Source organism: Nyctereutes procyonoides, unplaced genomic scaffold (assembly GCF_905146905.1).
Source record: "Nyctereutes procyonoides isolate TBG_1078 unplaced genomic scaffold, NYPRO_anot_genome, whole genome shotgun sequence".
Lineage (NCBI taxonomy): Eukaryota > Metazoa > Chordata > Mammalia > Carnivora > Canidae > Nyctereutes > Nyctereutes procyonoides.
In genome coordinates, this window is record NW_026575052.1 from 18725701 (window position 1) to 18738310 (window position 12610).

Genomic DNA, 12610 nt, shown 5'->3' on the forward strand with positions numbered 1-12610 from the left:
GGGATAACTGGGTGATGGGCATTAAGGAGGGCATTTGATATAGTGAGCACTGGGTGTTATATGCAACTGATCAATCGCTAAATTCTACCCCTGAAACTAATAAAATAGTATATGTTAACAAAATTGAATTTAAATTAAAAAAAAAACTTTTTAGACAATCCATAGAAGACAGAATCTCATGTAAAAATATCTCAGTGGCACCTCTATAAAGATATTTATAGCAGCTCTGTTTGTAACATTTTGAATATTCATCAATAGGAAAATGGGTGTGTTGTATAATATGAATACCATATATTACTATTCAACAATAAAAATGAATGTAAATCTGCGTGTGAGTATTAAACATGTGAGTACGTGTGAGTATTAAACATGATAAATTGAAAGGGGGAAAAGCATTGCAGGAAAATACATACATTCCAATAACCACTTGTGTAAAGTTCACATACTTGCAAAACAATAATATGTTCATTTACTGATAAATATATTTGTAGTAAAATTCCATTTCTCCAAGGAAACTTCATTCCTCTTCCTGGAAAACAGTATTTGAAACCAAAATATGAGTACTAAGTATGTTCTTTGTTACTGGGATATTGTTGCTTCTAGACCCCCTTGGCTTCTAGACAGAGCAAGGAAGCATCTAGAGACATATCTAAAATTATTTCTATATGCAGCCATATGAATATATTTAAACATGGATTCCTACTGATTCTTCAACTGTAACCCATTACCGTAATTGTCATGATTCTAACCTCTTCCCCTTGCTTACCTGTAAACTCCCACTCCAAAAGTGAGAAACCTGGCTCTCAGCATTCACCAGCCATTCACTTAATTCAGTGCCAGTATACAGACACAGAAGTATCAGAATTGCCAAGATATGGGCCTGCAAGAAAGAGCTCTATGAACTAGAATACAGTGCTCCCAAGAGTACAGTACAGTATGGAAAAGGGGAAAAAGGAATAACTCGACAGTAAAGAAACCTGACAAATAATACCTCTTCCAGGTGATCAGGGTTGGTATCAACAGTGGTAAGTCACGGTGATACTCTGTGCCGTTGATATGATGGGATGTCATCCTCCTCCCTAAAACCCATAATTCCAGGCTAATAGGAAAAATACCAGACAAACCCTAACTGAGGAATATTTTACAAAATTCCTGACCAGCACTACTTAAAACTGTCAAGGTCACCAAAAGAAAAAAAAAAAAAAAAAAAACAGGGAAAATCTGAGAAATGGTCACAGCCAAGAGGAGCCTAAGGAAACATGGTGACTAAATCCTACATGGGATCTTAGAACAAAAGAGACATTAGGTAAAAACTAAGGAAAACTAAATGAAGTATGGATATTAGTCAATATTGATGTATTGGGATGCCTGGGTGGCTCAGCGGTTGAGCATCTGCCTTAGGCTCAGGGTGTGATCCTGGAGTCCCGGGATTGAGTCCCACATCTGGCTCCCTTCATGGAGCCTGCCTCTGCCTCTCTCTCTGTGTCTCTCATGAATAAATAAAATCTTTTAAAAAATAATGATGTATCAATATTTGTTCATTAATCTTAGCACACATGCAAGATGTTAATACTAATGTAAGACGTAATAATCTTCTGCACTGTTTTCACAACTTTTCTGTAACCTAAAACTGTTCTTTAAAAATAGCTTACTTTTTAAAAATGAGTGAGAAAATATACACCAATTTCAAGATGGTGGTTACCTCTGGGAGGCAAAGGAATGAGATCGGGCAATTATGCAGGGATTGCCCCATGACGTTGTAATATTTCACCATATATTTAAGAATGCAAACTCTGGAAGCAGGCTGTCTGTGCTCAGTGTCCCGGAGTAATGCAGACCACCTGTGCTATCCAACTTTTGAGGAAGGAGAGAGCAGTATGATGTGGGAGGAGGAGGGAGTTAGGGAGAACCTTTTACAGGAAGTGACACTACGGCTGGGTGGCTGGAAGAAAGAGGAGAGTTGAGAAGAAGAGTTTGAGAGAAAGCCCAGGTGAGGCATTGAGCTGAGATGGAGGGTGTGGTGCTTGTACAGTGAGGCTCTTAAGGGCACCATGTGGGCAAGCCTGGGAACAGCAGTGAAGGGCTTTAGATCTGCTCCTACCTATTATATAGACAGTGGTTGCATAGACCCAACCCTGGGCAAAAGTCCCCCCACCCACCCCAAGGGCCTTCCCCATGAGACTTCCACTTGTCTGTTTACCAAAATGCCCTTCACAGCTTTCTCTACCCAAAGCATCATGAGCAGCATCCCCCTCCTCCAGCCCCTGGGCTTTTCAGGATTTGCCTCAGGAAGACAATGAGGGGGGATGGATGCTCAGGGATGTTCAGACCAAGAAAAGTAAAGAAATTGGTCTCTCATCCTTGGATGGGTCGTTGGCTCCTCAAATAAATGCAATCCAGCCCTGGCCAGAGAGAAAGGAGGAGGGAAATCTGGTCGTGGTCACAGCCTTGCATGCAGTCTTTCTACTAGATTCTTGTCCTCCCTGTTACTGTCACAACATGAGCCTGAACAGCTAAGCCATGGTCCCTGACCAGCTGCCCGTGGCTTTCCACTGCCTCTGGGCCACTTCCCCTGCCTGCAGTGCCCTGAGGGCTGCGCAGAAGATTAGTCTGAGCAAACCAGAGGTAGAAAGCTGATAAAGAAGAAAGAGCTCAATACAAGTTCTGAAAGCCAACTGAAATTACTTGGGGGAGACAGAAATCACAGAATCCAAAAATTAAAAGAATCCAAGAAGAAATCAGCCATGGAAAATTCAGTGTCTCAAGTGAGAATTTTCCTTCCAGCCAATCAGACCATGATTCAGCAAGCTGTGGCCACGGATCCCAGTCACTCCTCAAGACAGCCCTCATGTGTATTCTGACAAACAAATGGATAGCCTGAATCTAGTCAAGAGGAAATATCAGACAAACCCAAAGGAACATTGGACAAAACCACTGGTCTGTGCTCTCTAAAATTGTTTGTATTATGAAAGACAATGAAAGGCGAGGAAATGGTCCAGATTAAGAGCAACTAAAGATACTTGACAGCTAAAAGCGATGCCCATTCCTGCATTGGATCCCAGACCAGGAAAAAAAAGTAAATAAATAAGGATGTTATTTTGGGACAATTGGGGAACTTGGATATGGACGATAGGGTATATAAAGTATTACATTAAAATAAAATTTTCTGATGTTGATAATTGTACAATTTGACAATTAATAATTGTGGTAATTATGGTTATGTAAGAGAACATCCTTATTCTTAGGAAATATATACTAAAGTATTTAGAGATAATGGAGCAAAATGTCTGCAATTTACTCCCAAACGTGTCAGAAAAATAATAATTATGCATAGAGAGAGAATGTGAAAGCAAATGTGGCAAAATGTTAATTTGCAATTCGGAGTGAAGGGTAGTTAGAATTTCTTAGCATTATTGTTGTTACTTTTATGTGGTTTAAAATCATTTCAAAATAAAAAAAGTTTAAACCTTTTTTCAAAGAAATAGTCCTAAAGAAACGAACTAGGGGTGGTGGAAGGGGAGGAGGGCAGGGGGTGGGGGTGACTGGGTGGCGGGCACTGAGGGGGGCACTTGACGGGATGAGCACTGGGTGTTATTCTGTATGTTGGCAAATTGAACACCAATAAAAAATAAATTTATTATTAAAAAAAAAAAGAAAGAAATAGCCCTAAAGGGAATGAATTGTTTCCTTTCTGTGGAACTGAACATGATTTTCCTGCAATAGTCACTCTGAGCACAGGTGCCAGGCAGGCTACATTTATGCCCCCTTTATGTGCCCTCAGACACATGAGGACGATCTCTGTGTCCCTCTGCCCACCCCTAGCAAACCATCTGCAATTGCTCTCCTGTCCAAACTAAATGGCCCCGGTCTCTGTGATCCAGATCCTCTTCCTGAGAGTGTGGGCTTCACCATCCATGGAGAACCGTTACTCTGACCTCTATAATTTTTCTCACTTTCCTAATGGCAAAGAATCCTGTCCTCAGGATTGAAAGTTGTCCTCAGCTTGTCTTAGGGGGTCTGGATTCCAAGATGCCAACCAGGAGACCAGGCCTCCCTGGCCATGTTCAGATAATCAGAGTGCGTAGGAAATTGGTGCTGGGAAGTAATTTCCTTGAGCACTCCACAGGGAATGCAGAGTTATGATTACCTAAGACGGCTTGGAAGCGTTGCAACAGGAATGGCACCTTGCTAAATTTGGCAGCCCCAGAGGGAAAATGAGACTTTTTAAATCAGGAAGTCTGCTTTGGCTAACGTCTCTATCTCCGTCTGTCGTGCCATCCTCTGCCAGGAGTGAGGAGCTGCCTGGAGAGGCAAATCTGCTTGCTGGCAGCCAGGGGGTGGGGGTGGGAGCCCCTGATGGGAGCTGAAAGGAGGGAAGACAGGACCAGGCCAGGGCCCCTGCAGCCATTATGACTCTGTTCCTGGCAGCTTTTTCCCACTCAGAGCATCTGAGGGTTGGCAGGGGATGGAAGAAGGTCCCCCGTGCATCCCTCTGCTTTCTGGCAGGGCATTCCTAACCTGACCTCAATGGACCTGACAAGGCAAGAAGCAGGAAGGTCTCTGTTTAGAGCAGTGGACACGAACTAGTGGGTCATGGGCCACATATAACTTGTAGGTCCATTTTATTTGACTTGTACTTTTTAAATTTTCTGACTTTGAATTAGGGGATATTATATTAAAAAAAAAAAAAAAAAGACCGGGGCACCTAGATGGCTCAGTGGTTGAGTGTCTTCACTCAGGTCATGATCCTGGGGTCTTGGGATTGAATCCCACATCGGTCTCCTCACAGGGAGCCTGCTTCTCCCTCTGCCTGTGTCTCTGCCTCTCTCATGAATAAATTAATTTTTTAGAAAAAGGAAAAGAAAAAAAAAGACCTCTGGCTTGTGACAAAAAATCAGGAGCTCTGCATGCCCACATGGCTACAATCTCCTCACCCTGAGCAGCCACAAGCCTTTTCTGGCAGGGCATACATGATTTAATTTGCCACAATCCCCACCGTTCCTTACTGTCTCCCTGACTCTGTGGCTCTGGGGGACTTGACATTTATCCTCACATTTGCACTGCTGTTTTTCTTACAGTAGATTCATCTTCCTCTATCCTTGCTCTCCAAAGGGGAGCACAAAAGATATCTAGAGGGTGTTTCAAGAAGAAGTATTTTCCACATATACTCACTTTACAAAATTATGTTCCATTTTTGCCTCTCTAACCCAGAAAATTAACAAGTAACAATTCTCATTTGAAAATTGGATTCTTAGTTTTCCTTTGTGCCTATGGAAGTCCTTTCTTAGGATTCCCCTGCATCAATCCGAGGCAGATACACTGTTAATCATAAAGTCCTTCCCAGATAAGAGACTACAGCCCCTCTTGCTTTCTTGATAAATCCACTCTTAATTTCAAGCCACCCAAATTACCAGTATCCAATGGTCTCACATCCTCACCCCAACTCCCCTAGCCCCTTCCTCCAGGCCCTGACCAGTTTCCAGCTCAGAGAGGCTCTGTCTAGTTGTTCCCAGCACCAACGTACCCGCTACCAGACCTGAGAGCAGGGGCTGCCGTTGGAAGGAGGCAGGTGGTGGAGAGAGGGCAGGAGGAAACGCAAGCACGTGAGAGGATGCTAAGCCTGGGGGCCAGGGATGGGGGTAGGGGCCTTGCTCAAGGCTTCTCATTCCCAGAGGGCCCCACACAGTGATCTGTGATGGTGTCTCCACATGAGGTCACCCATTCAGGTACAGAGGTATTCTGACAAGATGGAGGGAAGATGACAACTCCCATCTTAGAAACTGTGTAAACCACATGGCCGTGCACTGTGAATTTCAGGTTGTTTTTTTTTTTAATAAATCCTGTGATTAAATGGTGAATAGTACAGTGTATATATGTGTATGTTAAAAGACTTTGTTTATTCAAAGTAAGCTTTTGTATGTCACAGATTTGGATATCCTGACTTGGCATCTCTACTTTTTCTTTTACATACCAGTGGGCTCCCAAAATACAAGTGCCCCAAGCCTCCTTTCTGCTCTGGGAGGCCGCAGGTCCCTGCCAACTCCCACATGGGCAGTTGCATTGCATGTGGAGTCACCCACCACAGCCTGTCCTGGGGATGACAGACAAGAGCACTGGGGGCGGATGGCTACAGAGAAGCTCTACCTGGGCAGGAAATGCTAGCGTCCTGAGGAGGAGAGGATGAGGAGGAAGAATCCGAAGTCATGGGGCTCAGCAGGTGGTGCCTGGTGCCAGGTGCCTGAGTCTTCTTCCACGGACCTCAGATTCAGTTCTTTGTCCCACCTGCCTGGAGCCCTCCTCTCCAACTGTCCCATTCAACTGTCGCTCCCACCACACGTGTGGAGGGAACTCTGGGGGACCAACATTCCCTCTGCCACTTTAAAGGGCACTGCCCTGTCCTGTTCCTTCAGTGACAGCCAAAGTTCATATGATGTGCTTGCACAGCGACCCCTTCCTAGCCTGTCCTATCATAGCTTTGTATAAGTAAAGGAGAGTAAAGGCCCCTCACCAGCCCCTACTCTACAGGTGAGGAGGTAAAGAATCTGGTAAGGTTTGGGGAAAGGCTGAGACCAGTAGCCAAGTCTCCTGACTCCCAGTCAAGGACCCCCCTCCCAGAAGGCATGCATTTCCCTCTCCATGCTCCTGCAAAGGTAAAGCAACTCTGAGGTCAGAGGATGGGGTGGGGGTGGAGGGGCTGTGGGGTGGGGACTGGAATATCCAATCTTCAAAACAAAGGAAATCTCATTCATTTATCCAAAAATAAAAGGCAATCTGAGCTCTTCTTTTTTCTTGAATTAAATGAAAGGTAAATCAGGGATTGGCACTGTCAGCTAATTCTTGCATACAAGCTTCCTGTTTATCTCACTCCAAGCTTTACAAACTCTGGAGCGCAGGTCTTTTTGCATGTCTTGAGATCCTTCAAGGGCCTGGCCACAGAGAACCTTGCTCAGAGTTGGCTGAAAAATTCCATGCTGGCCAGGGAATGGTTGGGAGCAAGCAAATCTCTAAATTCTGAAATGACAAATCTGGATCCATTTTTAAGAATTATTTGGACACCGGGGCACCTGAGTGGCTCTGTGGTTGAGCATCTGCCTTTGGCTCAGAGCATGAACTCAGGGTCTTGAGATTGAGTCCCACGTCGGGCTCCCTGCATGGAGCCTGCTTCTCCCTCTGCCTGTGTCTCTGCCTTTCTCTGTGTCTCTCATGAATAAATAAATAATATCTTTAAAAAAATTATTTAGACACCTTAGAAAACTTCCCCCAGGTAACTCCCATGGATTTTCTGTCACATTTTACCATAGTATTTCAAGCTGGTCCAAAGCCTCTTCTTACTCTTATCCTGGTCAATCCCTCCCCCTGCTGGCTGTTTCTGCCTCTTCCACTTCCTGGGGATGTAGATCCCAGGGGAGGCTGCCCCCACCCAATGTCGTACTTGGCTTCCTTGCCCACATGGGAGGTGGGAAATGTGGAGGGTCTGTCCACAGTTGCCAGGTGGGAAAAGATACAGGGAGGAAGGCTCCCTGGCCTGGGGGGCAGGCTGGCCTTCAGAAGCTCTCCTTATGCAGGTCTGGGTCCCCTTTTGTTTGCCTCCATTCCTTGCTGCATAAATGCAAATCACTGCTAATAATATCACTTGACATTTGTAGAGCCCTTTGTGTATCATGAAGTTCTTCTCACTTTTATCACTTGATCTTCACAGCCACCTCGGGAGGTCTCTGGAACACAGCACGGACTCGTTTTCACAATTTCCAAACAGATTTGAATGCTGTCAAGTTTACAGCAGATTGATGAGCAGTTTTTCCCCAAGTTCGCGGAAGGTCTGGCAGAGATGGATCTCTACCGAGGCACACAGTGTTTTGGTGCTACATAAAGATGATTGTTTGGCCTGTCAGGCCACTGATTCTGGAGTGAAATGGTGGAGGGGGTTGTGCTGTCTCTGCCAATGGGAGGCCTGAAGAAATGAACAGACAAGCTCCTGTCCCAGACAGTGCATACACCCAGGGAAGGCCGGGGCACTGAGATCTGAGCAGGGCATAGACCTCCCCGCACCCTGGGGCTGAACCCACTAGAGAATAGGAAGAAAATATTAGAAATCCTTTCTAGGGACGTCTGGGTGTCTCGGGGGTTCAGTGTCTCTGCCTTTGGCTCAGAGCGTGATCCTGAGGTCCTGGGACTGAGTCCCACATCGGGCTCCCCCACAGGGAGCCTGCTTCTCCCTCTGCCCATGTCTCTGCCTCTCTCTGTGTTTCTCATGAATAAATAAAATCTTTTAAGAAAAAAAATCCTTCCTTTCTATATTCTTCTACAAAAATATTTTTTGTGTATGAATATAATGCAACAGTGATATACATGCATATGCTGTACATCATTTGTGAATAAATATAAATGTGTGTATCAGGAGTCTGCACACCCAAATACCGACGGTGGTGCTGGGTAGAAGGTTTCAGGAGCACTCCTCTTGATCATTTCTCCAGCTCTGCAGTTCTGTGAGGCTTTTATTCCAAAGCAAGTCTCTCTCAAATTCTTCCTACCCCGTCCTTTACTGGCATATCTTCAATAAACCATAAAAGACAGGAGCTCAATCAACTTCAAAAACATTTTTGTAAATAACTTTTTTTTTAAGGATTTTATTTCTTAATTTGAGAGAGAAGGAGCATGAGCAGGGGGAGGTGCAGAGAGAGAAACAGGCACCCCAGGTTCCCAGCAAGGAGACCTAATTGCCTGGGTCCGGGTTCCCCACTGGGCCTGGATCCCAGGACCCTGAAATCATGGCCTGAGCCAAAAGCAGACATTTAATTGACTGAGCCACCCAGATGCCCTTGTAAATAACCTTAAAAATATATATGTATGTGTGTGTGTATATATGTATATATATATACAAAAATCAGTGTGTGACATTGCAGAGTCAGTACCATATAGTGGTTAAAAACAGAGACTCTAGAATCAGATCTGAGCTCAAATCTCTAAATTTCAATTTCTCCAACTACAAACTGAGAACACTAACTTCAAAGCATTGTAAGTTAATTGAGGATTAGATAGTGTAAGGGAAGTGCTTAAACATTGTGCAGTGTCTCAAACATTGCAAACACTCAATACATGGTAGCTATTATTTGCGAATAATAATTTTTTTAAAAAATTAGCAGGATCTCTGGAGAAATAAGCATCCCTTCCTACCAGAGTTGCTGTTGGAATCTGTCCAGTGGAAGTACACAAACTATTCACTAAAGGAAGGGGCTTGAGTGTTTTTCATTTTTGTTTGTTTGCCTTATGAACTAAGGAAAGAGTTACAGGAGGAAGACCAAACAAAGTCAATGTCAAATGAATTTGGAAAGTGGTTTGGAATTTGAATGGGCTTTTAAAACAAACATAGGTTAGTGAAGCAGAAACACATGCCTGTGACAATCAGAGGACAAGCTCTCTAATGAAAGACAAAACATGTTGTTAGGCAGAAAGCATGAGTTCTGGCCCTGAGCAAGCCCCTTGGCTCCGAGCTGAGCCTGTGAGTACAAAAGCCACAGACACAAGAAAGGTGGCCCTCCCTTCTCAGGACCAGGAAAAAACTTGGCTTATTGTGAACAACTTTACTTTTTCTTTAATGGCTGAGTTGTAAAGATCTTCTAAAATATCTTTGTTCCTTCCTCTCACTAACCATTAAGGAGTTCAGAGTGAAAACTTTCAGCTATCTCTAACAACAGACAGTACACAACCTTACGGCATGCAGTACTGGGAAATGATGTCTGTAAGCTCTAAGTCGTGAACCAGGCACAACCCCAGAACCACGAGGTGTATTGATGAGTGTGGGGAGAAGAGGTGGGGAACATTTCAACGAGTACAGAGTGGGACTGAGGCTCTCATATCAGTACAATTGTTGCAAGAATTCATATGACAAAGCACTTGGAAACCAAAAATCTAGCAAGAAATATCATTATTAAATCAGAAAGTTGTACTTCTCTTTGCTGTAATGAGAAATGGTTTTGCCCTGATATTGCTCACACTTGTCGCAATGGTGACCAGAACTCAGTATGGGCAGGCTAGGCTTCAGAACTAGGGCTATCCCATCCACCCCTGCGCTGAGCAGACCATGCCTGACCACACTGTTGGAGTAAGGCCTTTATGCCTAGCCCTCGCTGCCTGCCTGGCCCTTCTCAATTCCTTTCCTGCCTGATTCAGATTCGAGTTTCAAGCCAGGTTATTAAGTGGTGCAGGCAAGGTACCTTCTCTTTCTGGGACTCTATTTCCCTCTATAAAATCTAGAACTGAATTAAATCAGGGTTCTTAACCTATTTTGTGCCATAGGTCTCTTTGGCATTCTAGTGTGTTCTCAGAATAGTGTTTCTTTTTTCTTTTTTTAAATATTTTATTTGCTTATTCATGAGAGACATAGAGAGAGAGGCAGAGACAGAGGCAGAGAGAGAAGCAGGCTCCCCACAGGGAGCCCGATGCAGAACTTGATCCCGGCACCCTGGCATCACGACCTGAACCAAAAGCAGATGTTCAACCACTGAGCCACCCAGGCGTCCCTCAGAATACTGTTTCTACCGTATAAAATAAGGTACATAGGACTGTGAAGGAAATCAATTATAATGACACATGGTTACCAAAAAAAATGAAAGTTGGATGTTGTAATATGTATGTTTCTATGTTGGTGTGTTAAATAAAATGATCTAGCAGTAGGTCTAATAACTACTACAATTCAAAGCAGTGATGCACGTAAATGGTATTTTTCAGACACCTGAAACAAATGAAATGAGATTTGAGTATATCTATGATTCTGTTTGTGATAAAGTCACAGGTAATGATACTATTATAGTTTGTTATTCATAATCAGTGAAAATGCTAAATTTCAGTTAGTAAAAATAAAGACACAATTTTTCCCCATCCAAAGTCATGTATCCTCTGAATCTAGCTCAAGGGTCCATGGACCACAGGCTAGGGAACATCCAGACTAACAGTCTCTGAAGTTGTTTCTGACTCTGACAAGATTGAATTCCACAGAGTTATTTAAATGAGTCGAAGGAGAATAGAATAGGAGACATTTAGAATAATGGGGTGAAATATTACTAACTGAACAGCTGGCACCATAGTGTATCATAGGGTAGAGACTGTTTTTGTTTACAGAAGTGCTTTGTTACTTCTCCTGGGGTAGACTCTGAGACCCTGGTGTCTTGTCTGGCAGGAAAAGGGATCAAAATCAAGAACTGAACTGCTCTGTATAACACATGTCCAGGAACTGGGAGCTAGGGATGGGAAGAACACAAAGGATATTGGAATGGAGGACACTGGAGCCTGAGGGGATAGAGATAGAGAGACTCCTTAAGAAGATGGTGCCCAACATTCAATTGAAAGTTGTTGAGTTACTGGGATAGAAACCCCTCCCTTGGCCCAAAACTTCATTGACATCATCTACACGTACAAAGGAAATAAAGGAAAGTGATAGGGTCTCTCAGGTCAACATGATGGAAGAAAGGAGAGTCTGTATTGTTCACTGAAATGTTCAGGGGGTCCGAATCAAAAGAAGTCATAAAAATAAAAGTGGCCTGGAAATACACCAACTTTGAAGAACACCTTAAAATGAGGGTTTAAATCCCCCCTGTCTAGATCACCTAGGACAGAATAATCCTGGTTATAAAATTGTAGTTGTAGATCACCTAGGACAGAATAATCTTGGTTAACCTCTGGGTTCTCAGAGTGTGGTCCCTGATCAGCAGCATCAGCAACATCTGGAAACTTGCTAAAAAGGCAAATTCTTAAGCCCCAGGCCCACTAAATTGTGAGGTACAGGGGTGGGATCCAGCAAGCTGTGTTTTAGCCCTCCAGGAGATTCTGGTGCTCATTCAAGTCTGAGAGCCCCTGCCATAAGACAACTTTATATTTATAATTGCATCTCAGCATCATCTACCCCCAAAGAAGTTATCCAATCCAATTTCCCACACATGCAGAATCCCTGCCAGCACTCAGCCTTGGAGGAACGCTCCATGACCCCTCACCCTACACCAAGGAGAGCGGTCAGTGTCAGAGAAGGCTTCCAGCCATTGGGAGTTCCCTACCCCTCAAACTAGCTACTCCCTAGTGGGACACTTCCAATAACCTGAGCATCTGTCCTGAACAGCTCCAGGGCCTGGAGCTGACCTTTGCAATAACTTCTAGAAGAAGCCCTTCAGGAAAATGAAGAATGAACTTGGCTCCCTGGTGCTGTCCTTTGAACAGCCTCCATTTAGCAGCATTCCCCTTAAAATGGAGTGTCCAGAGCTGGGGTCAAGTTAGGGCAGGGCTGGGGCCAGTGGCACTATTGCCTCCTTTCATCTGTACATCCACCTGTTGTCACTGTGGACCACACCACATAGGTTGTGTGAAGTTCTTCACCGCATTTGACCAGGAGGAAGGCTAGATAGGAGAAGGCGCGACCTGAGGATAAATTAGGTCCTTTAAAACCCCTGGGCACCTCTTAACTCTAGAGAACAAACTGATGATGACCAGAGGGGAGGTGGGTGAGGGATGGGAAAATAAGTAATGGGGATTAAGGAGTACACTTGTTTTTTTTTTTATTTTTTTATTTTTTATTTTTATTGGAGTTTAATTTGCCAACATATAGCATAACACCCAGTCCTCA